Genomic DNA, 12,811 nt, shown 5'->3' with positions numbered 1-12,811 from the left:
AGCCAACCCCCACTATCCCACCTGCCTCTCCCCCAACCCCAACTTACTTTGCATGACTTCCAGCACTGGTGAATGCCATTAAAACCAGCAGCAGGAGTGGCTGGCAGGATCAAGCAGTTTGGCAAGCACAGGGGTGTTGACTGGGGCTCACCTTGTCTTTCAGACCCAAGTCTTTTGCATCTGAGAAAGGCCTGCATGGAGGAACCAGGTCCACTCTTGGTAGAGATTGTCAGTGCCAGAGAGGGCAGGGTACCTGTTTCATTTAAATAAGTATATGTACACCCTACATTTAAGAAACTGTTGCTTAGTCATACTAATACAAAGAAGCTAAATACATTTTTAAAGATAACATGCTATAATATATTTACATGGGGCTCAAGCTGTACTATTATCAAAGTTGGACAAGCATTAAAACTTTAATTACAATGGGCACTCTTACACATGCTTCGAGGGTATGGGGGGCAGTGTTTTAATTACAGTAGCTTCAAGAGCCGCTCTAATTAAAGTGGTGCAGCATGTCATGTATCAGTGCCCCTGCGCTTCAAAATGGTGGAGGAGGTGCTTGAACAATGAGCTTTAGTTCAAGTGCCTCCACCACCATTTTGCAGTGGGGGGACACTGATTGATGTGGGAGGTTGCTAGAGTGCAGTACTTGCCACTCTCCAGCAGACTCAATTAATCAAGTCTGCTCCGACACTGTAATTACAATGCATATTGCAGCCTCCGCACTCGTGTACAGGCATCCAAGGATTCCTTGTAGAACTGGGTTTATAGTCTTAACAAGGGTGGAGTAGTGCTGTTAAGTACTACAATTATATGCAGACTCAGGCTGAATGTTAACAATTTGTGTAAAAAGCATTCTAATTCTGAAGGGTAGCAAACAGAGATAAACTGCTGAGCTTAACGTGCTAGCCCAAACTTCCTATCATTTGTGGTATATTTTTTACAGGCTACAAGTTACAAGCCTGTGTTTATACAGAACTGGCTATAATTACAAAAACTTAAATTTGTGCCTAACTGTCTTGCACTCTCATCAAAATAGCATGGAATTCAATAATAATTATTCTTTTTGACTTGCTAGTATTGTGTAACAACATGGGAGTGAAAAATTGTTTGCTGTGAAATTAAGTGGGAAAAAATGCATATAAGCAAAAAGGAAACATCTTACCAGAAAGAGAATATGGTTCCAAAATCCTGGGGATAAACTGACATTACTCCATCTCCATTTGCCCACAGTCCTCACAAATTATACTTGCAGTTGAGGAGTAGCTGGGGGCCAGGTATCTCTGGTCATACCATTTTTATTCAGCCATGCCCTGAGACTGTAAAGAAAGAGAGGATGGTATAAAGGTGGTCCTGCTGGTGGATCATTATAGTTTCTTCATCAGAGGACACTGTTGTGCATGACTGAAAAAGGAACCAGCAATAATTCTCTTACTGATAAATCATTAAAAGTATAAGATAATATAAAAACAGGGTATTTTAACTTTCAGTGGGGAATAAAGAACGGTTTTAAAGGTTCCTCCAAATTTAAATTCAGTTTCTCAACCTGTTGAAAGGCTGTTGAGGAGGAAGGAATGACACCCCTGTCCAGAAGGCTGTGGGTATCAGCTTATAGGAGAAAAAGTGATTGGGGGCAGGGAGTTTGGCAATGAACAGGAGAAAAAGAAAGTTGAGTTCAAAAAAGCTGCATGAACTGGGTTAGTAGTTAGATCCTCGAAAGGTATACCTGTTGCTTTTCTTGCACTTTCAGGTCACCTGTCCTTGTTTCTCTTATATGCTCTCTATGCTCCCTGATCATTCACTCCAGCCACAACAGCACAAGAGGAGCACTCCAGCTAGCATGAAGCCTTCTGGTACATGTAAGTAGAGCCATTAGGAAAGGAGGGAGCAAAAGACAAAGAAAGGAAATAAAATGAAATGGGAAATCATAGAATGATAGAAAATGAGGGTTGGAAGGGACCTCAGGAGGTCAGCTAGTCCAACCTCCTGCTCCAAAGTAGGACCATCCCCAAGTAGATCATCCCACCCAAAGTTTTGTCAAGCTGGGTCTTGAAAACCTCCAAGGATGGAGATTCTACCACCTCTCTGGGTAACCTGTTCCAGTGTTTTACTACCCTTGTAGTGAGAAAAGTCATCCTAATATCTAAACTAAATTTCTCTTGCTGCAACTTGAGACCATTACACCTTGTTCTGTCATCTGCCACCACTGAGAACAGTCTAACTCCATCCTCTTTTGAATCCTCTTCCAGGTAGTTGTAGGCTGCTAGTAAATCTCCCTTCAGTCTTCTTTTCTGTAAACTAAATATGCCCAGTTTCCTCAGCCTGTCCTCATAAGTCATATGCCCCAGCCCCCTCACCATTTTTGTTGCCCTCCACTGGACTTTCTCCAATTTATCCACATCCTTTCTGTAGTGGGGGGCTCAAAACTGAACACAGTACTCCAGATGTGGCCTCACTGGTGCTGAATAGAGGGGAATAATCATTTCCCTTGACCTACTGGCAACACACCTACTATGCAGCCTAGTATGCCATCAGCCTTCTTGGCAACAAGGGCATACTGCTGGCTCATATTCAGCTTATTGTCCACTGTTACCCTCAGGTCCTTTTCTGCAGAGCTGCTGCCCAGCCAGTCAGCCCCCAGCCTGTACTGGTACATGGAATTGTTTCAACCTAAGTGCAGGACTTTGCATTTGTTCTTGTTGAACCTCATGAGATTCTTTCTGGCTCAGTCCTCCAGTTTGTCTAGGTCACTCTGAATCCTAGCTCTACCCTCCAGTATATCTGCTCCTCTCCCCAGGTTGGTGTCATCTGAAAACTTGCTGAGGGTGCACTCGGCCATCTTCCAGGTTGTTAATTAAAACTTTGAACAAAAATGGCCCAAGGACCAACCACTGGGGCACTCCATTTGATACCAGCTGCTAACTAGACATCGAGTAATTGATTACTACTCTCTGAGCCTGATGCTCCAGCCAGTTTTCTACGCACCTTACAGTCCATTCATCCAGCCCATACTTCCTTAGCTTACCTGCAAGAATGCTGTGGGAAACTGTATCAAGAGCCTTGCTAAAATCAAGGTACACCACATCCATCAGTCTCCCCACATCCACAGAGCCAGTCACCACATCATAAAAGAAAATCAGTTTGGTCAGACATGACTCGCCCTTGGTGAATCCATGCTGACTGTTCCTAATCACCTTCTTCACCTCCAAGTGCTTAGAAGTGGATCCTTGAGGATCCTCTCCATGGTTTCTCCAGGGAATGAGGTGAGGCTGACTGATCTGTAGTTCCTTGGATCCTCCTTTTTCCCTTTCTTAAATAGGGACACTATGTTTGTCCTTTGCCACTCTCCTGATTGCCATGAGTTTTTAAAGATGATGGCCTGTGGCTCTGCAATGACATCAGCCAACTCTCTCAGCACCCTCGGGTCCATCCCATCTGGCCCCATGGACTTGTAAACATCCAACTTTTCTAAGTAGTCCCTAGCCTGTTCTTTCAGCATTAAGGGCTGCTCTCACCTTCCCCAAACTGTGCTGCCCGATACGGTAGTCTGGGAGCTGTCCTTGCCTGTGAAGACTGAGGCAAAACAGGCATTGAGCACTTCAGCTTTTCTGCATCCTCTGTTACCAAGTTGCCTCCCCCATTCAGTAAGGGGACCCACACTTTCCCTGATCCTCCTCTTGCTACCAACATACTTTTAGAAACCCTTCTTGTTACCCTTCGTATCCCTTGCTAGCTTCAACTCCAGTTGTGCTTTGGCCTTCCTGACTTTATCCCTGAATGCCTAAGCAATGCTCTTATATTCTTCCCTAGTTATTTTCCCAAGTTTCCACTTTTTATACTCCAAAGAAGATCAGAAAAGAAAGAAAGAACAAAGAAACAAAACAGAAATAGGTCCATATTGCAGGGACAGTGCTTCCATTCTGCTAATCTGGTTTAAAAGGGGGATGTGGACAACATCATATTAGGTTTGTAAAAACTTCCTGGAGTTGCCACCTGGAGCCCAGGTCTGACCCCTGGAACCTGCTGCCAACCTAGGCCAAACTGCTGCTGTCCCAGGTGCCTGTGTAGATGCTGCACCCAGGAGCAGTGTACATCAGCTCAAAAGAGCTCTGGAGTTTATCCCTTCACATTAATTGCATGTGTAGATGCACCCAGTATTTATTTAAAGTTCTGAACTCTAATCTAAAAATTGTTTGCAATTTCATGAGATCAAGCTTACATGTAAAACTTACACCTCTTGCCTAAAATCAGGCTACAAATACCACTGGAACAACATTGTTTTGTAATTTTCAGATACTTGAACAACTGGTTAGGAGATAAATCAGTAGGAAACTAGGAATGCAGAATTATTTTGATTCTCCACAAAAGATTTGGCTTAAATCTGGTAATTATTTACCCAAAATAAAGACACTGCCTTGAGTCACCATGCCACCCCATACTCATTCAATAAATATATTTCTGTTTGAAAAAAAAAAGATCTATTCTGTCTCCACCTTTGTGTGCTATACCCAGTGATGGAGATGTAAGATGATTTTTTTATCCTTTCAAAGTTGGAAGTACTTCTTTGTGTTTTCTCCATTTTTAATTCTGCTTCACCAGCTTCCAAATTTGTGTGTCCCTGACATTTTTTTTCTCACTTCATTCATTACTTATTTTTATTACTATTAGGGTTGTGCAAAGCTTCGGTCCCTGATTCAATTTGGCAGAGATTCAGCCCAATTTGGTAGCCAAATCTCTGAATCTGACTTGAATCAGAGGACCCTTTAGTTTCTCCAAATCCAACTGGCACCCTCCAAATTGATTCAGAGAGATTCAAAAAGATTCAGCGATTCAGACATAGACACAGCTTTAAATGTTTTTTCTATATACCTCTAGGTAGCAGGGGCTCATGAACACTGAAATGCTGGAGTGCATGGAGTGTCCCACAAAAGCATGGGGGGCTCCCCAGCGTGCTTGGCAGCAGACCCAGAAATGGACCAGAAGCAGTTCCGAGTCAGTCGGGGAGCATGCAGGGCCCCCCGATCTGTGCTCCCCTGGCTTGGTGACTGGTGCCTCCTGCATCTGGGGGGGCACCCGAGGTCCCCCCAAGGCCAATTGCCAAGCTGGGGAGGCATGGGGGACTCCCCCCACACACTTCCCAGTGGACTGGAAGTACTTCCGGTCCCCGTGGGAGTCTACTATAGACCACCCAACCAGGGGGAAAAGCTGGACTGGGAATTTTCAGGTCAGGTTGTGGAGGCAGTTAAGTCAAGGGACATTGTCATCATGGGTGACCTAAACTATCCAGACATCTACTGGGACGAGCAGTCAGCCAGGTTTAACCGCTCAGGTAGGTATCTAGCTGAGTTACAGGACCTCCATCTAACTCAGGAGGTGCACAGTCCCCACCACGGGAAATGCCTTGTTGGACCTGGTCCTGGCCACAGGCGATTACTTGGTGAGGGGACTGCGGGTTCTTGACCACCTGGGTGATAGCGATCATCACCTACTAGAATTCACCATCCAGCGCAGGGTGTGAAAGGCCTGCAGCAAGGCAGCAGCCCTGGACTTCAGGAAGGCAGATTTCAATGAGGTAAGGAGACTAGTCAGGGAGGTACTGAGGTCCCGGAGGGGAGGGGAGTTGGGAGTCCAAGAAGAGTGGTTGCTCCTTAAGGAGATGAACCTCCAAGCCCAAAGGGTGACAATCCCAATGCGGATCAAAGGGGGCAAGAGTTCTCAAAAGCCCCCATGGATCACCATAAACATCCAGGAACATCTTGAAGCTAAAAGGGCGGCATACACCCAATAGAAGGGAGGGGCCATCTTCCAAGGAGGATTATATCTTCATTGCTTGGGATTGTAGAGGGGCTGTTAGGAAGGCTAAGGCGGAGATGGAACTGGGACTAGCTACCCAGATCAAGGACAACAAGAAGTCCTTTTTTAAATACATAGCGGGTAAAAAGAAGGTACTGGGTAATGTGGGGCATCTGCAGAACAAGCCTGGAAATCTGGTGGTTGCACCAGATGACAAAGCTAACCTCTTTAACAATTTCTTTGCCTCTATTTTTCTGAGTAGGGACTGGTCCATCCCAGATGGACCCAGGGGAGGTGCAGCCAGGCCCAGGGTCAGTAAGGACCTAGTCAGGGAACTTCTGGTGGGACTAGACATGTTCAAATCAGCAGGTCCTGATGATCTCCACCCCGGAGTGCTGAGGGAATTGGCAGAGGTCATTGTGGGACCCTGGCACAGCTTTATGAGCATTTGTGGTGCTCTGGCAAGGTGCCAGAGGACTGGAAAAGGTCCAATGTGGTCCCTGTTTTTAAAAAAGGGAGGAAGGAGGACCCAGGAAACTATAGGCCTGTTAGTCTTACCTCGGTCCTAGGGAAGATCTTTGAGAAAATTATCCAGGAGCACATCTGCGAGGGACCAGCAGGGGATATTATGCTTAGGGGCAATCAACATGGGTTCATTAGAGGCAGGTCCTGTCAGACCAACCTGGTTGTCTTCTATGACCAGGTCACAAAATCCTTGGACTCAGGTGTCACAGTGGACATAGTTTTTCTGGACTTTAGGAAGGCCTTCGACACTGTCCCTCACCCCATTCTCATTAAAAAATTAGGTGACTGTGGTGTCGATGCCTACACAGTCAGATGGGTCACAAATTGGCTGGAGGGCTGCATCCAGAGAGTGGTGGTGGATGGGTCATTTTCAGCCTGGAGGGATGTGGGCAGTGGGGTTCCCCAGGGCTCGGTCCTGGGATCCACACTGTTCAACATCTTCATCAGCAACTTGGATGAGGGGGTGAAAAGCACCTTGTTCAAATTCACGGATGACAGTAAGTGTGAGAGCCCAGAGGGTGTGTCCCTGGCCAGGGACATGAATCACTTCACACTGCGACATCCTGACTACAACGAGAACTCCCAATCTGCAGCAGCCTGGCTTTACCTCCGCATCAGGTGAAGTGGATTGGAGCCAATACGCAGCACAGGCTATGTCTGGAGGCTGGGGGCGGACCTGGGGGAGGAGGGACGCCAAAGGAGCAGAGTCATAAAACCGAGGAGCCAGAAATGTGGAGTTCCGACCAAGGCCAGGCATCTGCTCAGGAAGAGAAGAGAAGTGGGTCCCCGGAGAGGTTCTGTGGCTGAGACAGGAGTAGGCAGAAACCCCAAGCAATGAATACTGCGCTCTATCTCCAGCTGATTGCCCTGGAGGGAATCCCCAGCTGTTGAAGCAGTGCTTGCTGGTAATTAAGCCTGCTGTGGTTTGGCTTTAAAGTCCGGGGAAGATACCAGGGCAGGAAGGTGGACTGCTGAAAGTCCTGGGGTAGCAACCCCAGGCAACAGGGCACCAGACCTTGCAGATGCCCAGAAGAAGAGGAGGGCAAAGGTCTTTTGAAAAACAAAAAAAATATAAAGTAAAAAAGAAGAAGGTGGAATTGGCAAGTTGGCTCCAGGCTGGTCCTTTCATTGTTTCTGGGTCCGGACTTTGGGCACTGGGCAGCCCCTGTGATTAATCTGGGCATGAGATGGGCAGTCACCACCTCCCTTTTAAGAATCTCCTATATCATCAAAGTCATGGCAGGTGGGAAAAGAAAGGGTGCCAGATCTCACCCAGCTCGATCGTAGGGGCACAGCCACCCCGAGGAACCAGTGAATGTCAGCAGGACATTGGGGTATACATCCTTACATGGTGACTGCCTGACAACTTGGTGCATTGGCTGGGAATTTTGACAACAGCCTAGAAGGAAGAAAGGATGGAAGTCCCCATGGTGGCAGCTGCGGTGGGCGTGGACCCAATTCAGCAAACACTGCACCTAATGGGGCAGGTCCTCCAACAGCAACAGCAACAATCCACTTGACAGCTGGCCCTGGAAGAGAAGTGGATTCAACAGCAGGTGTGGCAACAGTGAAATGCAGCAGAGCTAAATATTCCCAAGATGACCATCCATGATGACCCCAAAGTGTTCCTTGCGAGCTTTGAATGGTGGGGCTAGAAAGTTCCCGATGGGCTGGAAACCTCAGAGTCTTGCTGATTGGAAAGGCACAGGTGGCCTATGGGTCTATGCCTAGGAAAGAAGCCAGAGACTAAGATAAAGTCAAAAAAGAAATCCTACATAGGCTGGATATTAACCCTGAAACATAACACCAAGCGTTTAGGGCCCAGAAGCCATGGGAAACAAAGGAACCATGAGCACGGTTGCAGCAATTGGCTGACTTGGTGTCTAAGTGGCTGAGACCCCTGGAAAGCTCAAAAAGTGAAATCTGTGATAAGATCCTGCTGGAACAGTTTCTGTATGATTTGGATGAGGAGACTCAACAGTGGGTCTGCTGCCACCAGCCAGGATCATCCACTGAGGCATTGTAGTTGGCAGAGAATTCTTGGAGTGCCCGGGGGAAAAAATTGCAAGAACAAAGCCCCAGAATGGCGAGACCCCACAACTCCACAAGGTCAATGAGCCGAGGACCCTGGAAAAGCAGGAGGCCTGAGGACAGTAGCGTGATCTGCTTCTGGTGTGGAAGATCAGGGCACATGGCTCAGGACTGCATCTCCCCATCTCGGGGCCCCACATGGGCAACCCACTCACCATTCACAGAGCTGAGTGAGTCCTCGGGCCAAGTAGACTCCTCCAGAGTTAAGATCATGGACTTAGTGTACTACTACTGTAGTGTTGGAAGAGGTACATTGGCCAGCCCCAGACCCCATTCCATAATTGATGTTTGGGTTGGGGGCAAAAGATTGGAGGTGATCAGTGACACAGGCTGTTCCCATACATTTGTCCAAAGTAAATTAGCCCCCTTCATGCACGTACGGAAGGCCAGCCCAATGAAGGTAACCTGCATGCATGGGCGTAGTACCTTTTACCCACAGCAGGTTTACCGAGTCACGGTATTGGGGACTACACAGGAAATGCCAGTGGGGCTGGCCCAGGACTTGCCATACCCCATGATCCTGGGCCGGGACTGGCGCAAGATCTATGAGGTGCTTGGATTAGCAAAAAAAAAGTTGGCACAGGGGAGATTGGCCTGGCTGGCGAAAGCACCGGGGAACTCAACCTCGAGCAGCTGACCAGCAGTTGAGCTTTCTGAAAGCCCTGGGAAGAAGAGTGGGAATTTCAAGCTATCTGGGAAACTAAGCTGGTGAAGGTGGAGGACGAAGTGGTGGACCCGGCTCGCTATGCGTGCACGCCCCGATTTGAGGTTAGGAACAGTTTATTGTATTGGGTAAAGCAAAGCCCTTTGGGGGAGGCGGAGGTTGCTCAACTGCTGGTTCCCACCCAGTTTAGGCTTCCCCTCTAGAACCTAGCTCACGGGAACCCTCTGGGAGGATACATGGGGCACCAGAAGACAGAAGCCAGTTTAACAAAGTGGTACTTCTGGGCTGGGCTGTATGACCAGGTTGAAAAGTTTTGCTGTGCCTGCCCAGCATACCAAATAGCAAGTGGGAACCGGCCAGGGTGAGCTCTGTTACAGCTCATGCCAATAATTGAGGTCCCCTTTTTGCGTATTGCACTGGACTTCATGGGTCACCTCTCTGAGAGTTCAGCTGGCCACCAATTTCTGCTGGTTATCATGGACTATGCAACTAGGTTCCCTGAAATGATTCTGATGCGGTGGGTCACGGGACCCCAGGTGGTGGAGGAATTGATGAAATGGATTGCACAGGTGGGAGTCCCAAAAGAAATCATCACCGATCAGGGGATGAACTTTATGGTGAGCGTCATGCATGGTCTGTGCAAGACGCTGCAGATTAAGCACCTCTGCACAATGGTCTAGCACCCACAGACTAACGGGGTGGTGAAACAATTTAATCAAACCCTGAAGAATATGTTAAGAAGGTGCATGCAGGTAGAACCATGCCAGTGGGACCTAATGATCCCTCCATTGTTATTTGCGGCGCGGGAGGCCCCCAGTCATTATTAGGGTGTGCCCCATTTGATCTAGTATATGGGTACCGGCCTTGAAGCCTGCTAGATCAAGTCCAAGAAGGATGGGTGGCCAGGCAGGAGAGTGAATTAAACTCCTCTGAGTACATGCAGAACCTGCAAAAACATCTACGGCAGGTGGGAGAGTTGGCTCATGAATGCCTGTGAACAGCCCAGCAGTTACAGAAGGTCACATATGATAAAAAGCCCAGGAAAGGGGCCTCTGGGTAGGTCAAAAGGTTTTGGTGTTGCTTCCCGACACCAAGAATAAACTTACGAAGTGTTGACAGGGACCCTTTGTGATAATGTGGCAAATGGGTCCCATAGCCTATGATGTCCTTAAGCCAGGGTCACGTAGGGAAAAACAAATTTACCATGTTAACTTACTTAAAGAATGGAAGGAGCAGGAAGGTCTATTGATTGCCTCTTCCCCTCCAGAGGATGAGTTTGGCTGAGAGCTCGGCCCAAGGACAGGGTTAGAGGCCCCCGTAAAAGAGTTCCACGATGTCTTTAGTGAGAACCCCGGGTGTGCCCGGGGAATAACTCATTGCATAATCATGCCCCCGGGATAAGTCGTCAGGGAAAAGTGGAGAAGGATCGCTCATTGTAGGCACGAGGCCATTCGCACTGCGTTAGCCAGAATGCTGGAACAGGGGGTAATCCAAGAGTCGTGGAGCCCCTGACAGAGCCCCATCATGGCAGTTACCAAGCCTGATGGGTCCTTACAATTGTGTATTGACTTTAGGAAGGTGAATGCTATTTCCAGGTTCGACACTTTCCTGATGCCACAGATCAGTGAGCTTCTTGAGAGAGTGGGGCAAGCCTGGTTTATCTCCACACTCAGTTTATCAAATGGGTACTGGCAAGTCCCATTGCGAAAAGAAGACAGGGCAAAAACAGCATTTGGTACCCCATGGGGTTTATACGAGTTCAGAAGAATGCCCTTTGGCCTGCACGGAGTGGCCGCTACCTTTCAACGGTTGATTGATTGGGTATTGGCCTTGCACCAACAATATGCAGCGGCATATATAGAGGATATCATCATCTATACCCAGGGGTAGGAAGATCACCTCAGGGTGGTGAGGGCAGTGCTGCGTGAGCTACACCAAGTAGGTCTGATGGCCAAACTGAGGAAACGTGTCCTAGGCAAGGCAGAGACCAAATACTTGGGATTTTTCCTAGGGCAAGGACAAGTCTAGCCGTTAGCTGACAAGGTAGAGGCCTTACACCAGTTCAAGCTCCCGCAAACCTGTAGGCAGCTGAGGGCTTTTCTGGGCTTAGCGGGATACTACAGGAGGTTCATACCCAAGTTCACTGACATCACCGCTCGCCTTACCAATGTGTTGTGAGGAAAAAGGGAGGGATCACTTGTATGGAACGCCAAAAACACATTCACCTTTGAACATACTAAGAAGGCCCTCTGCCGTGAGGTGGTGTTAGACACCCCAAACTTTGAGTAGCCTTTCACCTTACAGACAGATGCTTTGGGGTGGGCGTTAGATGCTGTGCTGTCCCAGGAGATCGAAGGAGTCTCCCAACCCATAGCCTATGCCAGCTGAAAATTAAATCCTCAAGAAAGAAAGTATGCTACTATCAAATGTGAGTGACTTGCCATAAATTGGGGGATCCAGTAATTTCGGTACTACCTATTGGGGCGGGAGTTCACCCTCATCACTGATCATGCCCCCCTGAGGTGGCTGAAAGTGGAAGAAATGGACAATGCATGCATTACCCAGTGGGCTCTGGCCTTACAACCTTTTAATTTTAAGATTACGTACCATCCAGGAAAAGCTAACACAGTGGCTGATTTTCTTTCAAGATGCCATGAGAGTGAAGACAGAACATATCCTGGGGAGGTGGGTGTGGATCTTGTTATACCGAAACCCCAGGGTATAAGTACGCCTAACGGCAAGTTAAGGGGAGAGGTATGTGAGAGCCCCGAGGGCACTCACTGAGGGTGTGTTCTCGGCCAGGGGCATGAAGCACTTCACGTTGTGTTGTCCAGGCTACAATGAGAATTCCCGATCTGCACCAGCTTGGCTTTACCTCCGTGCCAGGTGAAGCAGATTGGAGCCAATCCACAGTGTGGGCTATATCTGGAGGCTGGGGCTGGATGGGGGGAGGAGGAAAGCCAAAGGAGCAGAGCCAGAAAACCGAGGAGCCAGAAGTGTAGAGTTCCGACCAAGGCCAGGCATCTGCTCAGGAAGAGAAGGGAAGCAGGTCCCTGGAGAGGCTCACCGGCTGAGACGGGGGCAGGCAGAAACCCCAAGCAGCGAATACCGTGCTCCGTCCCCAGCTGATAGCTCTGGAGGGAATCCCCAGCTGTTGAAGCAGCGCTTGCAGGTAATTAAGCCTGCTATGGTTTGGCTTTAAAGTCCCGGAGAAGAGACCAGGGCAGGAAGGTGGACTGCTGAAGATCCTGGGGTAGCGGCTCCAGACAACATGGCACCAGACCTTGCAGATGCCCAGAAGAAGAGGAGAGCAAAGGTCTTTTGAAAAACAAAAAAATATATAAAATAAAAAAAAGGAGGTGGAATTGGAAAGTTGGCTCCAGGCTAGTTCTTCCATCGTTTTTGGGTCCAGGCTTTGGGCTTCAGGCACTGGGCAGCCCCTGCGATTGATCTGGGCATGAGATGGGAAGTCACCCACCTCCCTTTTAAGAATCTCCTCAAAGTTATGGCAGGCGGAAAAAGAAAGGGCACCAGATCTCACCTAGCTTGACTGTAGGGGGACAGCCACCCTGAGGGGCCAGTGAATGTCAGCAGGACGTTGGTGTATACGTCCTTACACGGTGACTGCCCGACACTAAGATGTGGGGAGAAGTGGGTATGCTAGAGGAGAGGAACAGGTTACAAGTAGATCTGGACAGGCTACAGGGGTGGGCGGATGAGAACAGGATGGGTTTC

The sequence above is a fragment of the Gavialis gangeticus genome, unplaced genomic scaffold (genome assembly GCF_001723915.1).
Source record: "Gavialis gangeticus isolate Ggan-Ray unplaced genomic scaffold, GavGan_comp1, whole genome shotgun sequence".
Classification (NCBI taxonomy): Eukaryota; Metazoa; Chordata; order Crocodylia; family Gavialidae; genus Gavialis; species Gavialis gangeticus.
The sequence above is the reverse complement of the archived record's forward strand: the minus strand, read 5'-3'. Positions refer to the sequence as shown.